Raw genomic sequence first — 2,833 nt, forward strand, 5'->3', positions numbered from 1 at the left:
GGTAAGCAGATTTCTCACTGTCAGCGAGCCTTTCCCTAGTATTCAGTTTAAAACTCCTGTTCTTAAATTTCAACTCATTCCTCTATTTCATCAATCATCTTGCCCGGGCCCAAACTCACTCATTCCACTCTCCTCCATGACTTTACAGATTTCAAAAATATTGTCATCTGTTCTCCTGCCTCCCCCTTCCTCCGTCGAAGTGGAAGCCTTAAAGAACATCAGAAGTCTAGGATCTCATTTCCTAGTTACTCTCCAAGGCTGTCTCTGGGATTCCTGGTGGAATGCAGTATTAAAGGGCTTGGAGCTCCTTTGAAAAGAAAGTACACAGTCAATTCCTCCCACTGTCAACCTTTCAGCTTCTCCTAAAAATCGCTCAGTCTTCGGTTGTGCCCTTCTCCGAACACCCTCTGGTTTTCTATTTACATCATTCTGGTATCGCGAATGTGAAACTTGAGTATGATTTCCGGGTGACGTCTCTCCAGAGTCGGTGTGGATAACCCCCGCCCGGAGCTGACTTCAAACCTTTGGATCCCCCGAAGGGGGGAAAATCTCAACCTTCCTCTCATTCCGCAGGAAATCGTTCTGTTGGGCTTGGTGCACGTGCAATGAAAAGAAATGAAATCTTTTGCAGAAGACTGCCTGCAGGAAAGCAGCTTGGCCAAGTGGAAAGAGCATGGGCCTTGGAGTCAGAGGATCTGGGTTCTCATCCCAGCTCTGCCTCTTGTCTACTCTGTGACCTTGAGCAAGTCACTTCACTTCTCTGTGCCTGGGTTACCATTTCTGTAAAGTGGGGATTAAGACTGTGAGCCCCATGTGGGACAGGGACTGTGTCCGATCTCATTAGCTTATGTCTACCCCAGTGCTTACGGTGTCTGACACATAGGAAGTGCTTAACAAATGCCATTTTAAATAAAAAAGGGCATTTTTTAGCCCCTTTTACCACTTCTTCAGCACCCTGGTTGGCTTGGCTTCAGGACCCGGGCTTCCACCTCATTCATGCATCACACAACTATGATGCTGCCGTCTTAGACGAGGCAGAGAGCCACACAGCCATCACTCCCTTGGCCCTGCCCACTCTGATGTTCCACTGATGCTGTTGCCACACGACCCGTCCCCTCCCCCTCTGGCACTGCCTACTGAGGTGGTCATTTACCTTACCTCCCATCTCAAGCCAGCTCTGGTTCTCTAGTGACTCACAGTGATTGTGCCTGCAAACCGTAGTATCTGTAATTTATTCATTTATATTAATATCTGTCTCCCTCTCTAGACTGTCAGTTCATTGTGGACAGCAAATACAGAGAAGCACCATGGCTCAGTGGAAAGACCCCAGGCTTGGGAGTCAGAGATCCTGGGTTTGAATCCCAGCTCTGCCACTTGGCAGCTGCGTGACTGTGGGCAAGTCACTTCACTTCTCTGTACCTCAGTGACCTCATCTGTAAAATGGGGATTCACTGTGAGCCTCACGTGGGACGACCTGATTACCCTGTATCTACCCCAGCGCTTAGAACAGTGCTCTGCACATAGTAAGCGCTTAACAAATCCCAACATTATTATTATTGTTATATTGTACTCTACCCAGCGCTTAGTGCAATGCTTTGCACACAGTAGGGGCTCAATAAGTATGATTGAATGATTGAGTGCAAATCCTACAGGAATTTGCAAAAGAAATTAGGCATTCCACTTGCATCTAAAAGTGTGAAAGGCATCTGACTTGTTATCCAGCTCTCGACGGCATTTACTATTAGTACTTTTGGAGGCACTGCAGCCGAACAGATCTGAAAATCCCCTCCCAGGGTCGCACTTGGAGAGTTTCCAGTACTGGAGAGTTTCCAGGTAACTCTACAAGTCTTGACTACAGAAGGGAGAGTCAAGCAGAGGCCTACCCATTCCATTCCTAGCTTGCCCAGTGGCTAGCGAGTGGAAGGCAATCTGCTACAAGTCAAAACTCACCCGTGCCGGGCAGCAGTGGCGCGGGAGAGAGTCGAAGGCGGAGGCTCAAGTTTACTGCGCGGAAGGAGGCAATGGTAAACCGCTTCCGTATTTTTACCAAGAAAACTCTTCGGATACACTACCAGAATGATCGCAGATGGAAGTGGGGCGTTCTCGGAGACATGCGTCCGTGGAGTCACTATGGGTTGGAGACGACTCGACAGCGTAAGAGAAGACAAAACCTTTCCTCGCTGCACAATGCGGCCCCACTGCATGATTTATTATTTATAATAAATTTATAATATTATTAATTAATTAATTAGCGTTGTTAAGCGCAAAGCTTGCACCCAGTGGATTCTCCTACTGAAACGTTCTCTTCAAAAAACATGCTTGTCTTAGGCTGCATTAAACTTGCCCCAGATGGATTTTCCAACTGAAATTTTCTCTTCAAAAGGCATGCTTGTCCTAGGTAGATAGACTACTCAGTCTTGGAGTGCATGTCCTAGAAAGCCTTGGCTTTTTTAATGTCAACTGATGGGATTTACTATCCATCTTACTATGCTTTCTTGTACTTACTATGTTTAGAGCACTGAACTAAGAGCTTTTCATTCTATCCAATGATGTTGCAACCTCATGTCCCCTGTATTTCAGCCTCCTCCAAGAGTCATCCTTTATTCCCTCCACTCAATCTCCCAACTCACATTTTCTACCAAACCGTGTTTTCCTTTTTCCCCTCAAAGTCCAGTATTTGATTACTTTCCACTCATAATTCCGATCCCCTTTGAGGCATCAGTTATTTCTCTTTTTCAACGACTATAGCGACACCTTCCAAATAAAGCACCTTACACAGATTTCATTACTTTGCTGTTCACTTGCTCTCCATACCATAAAATAAAACCAGTTA

At 46.1% G+C, this 2,833-nt stretch overlaps 1 pseudogene; it reads left to right on the forward strand.

Annotated features, from left to right (window-relative positions):
• Nucleotides 1-1,783: 1,783 nt before the first annotated feature.
• LOC114811960 lies at nucleotides 1,784-1,940 on the forward strand (annotated as a pseudogene).
• Nucleotides 1,941-2,833: the final 893 nt, after the last annotated feature.

This window comes from Ornithorhynchus anatinus, chromosome 4, assembly GCF_004115215.2.
Source record: "Ornithorhynchus anatinus isolate Pmale09 chromosome 4, mOrnAna1.pri.v4, whole genome shotgun sequence".
Taxonomy (NCBI): domain Eukaryota; kingdom Metazoa; phylum Chordata; class Mammalia; order Monotremata; family Ornithorhynchidae; genus Ornithorhynchus; species Ornithorhynchus anatinus.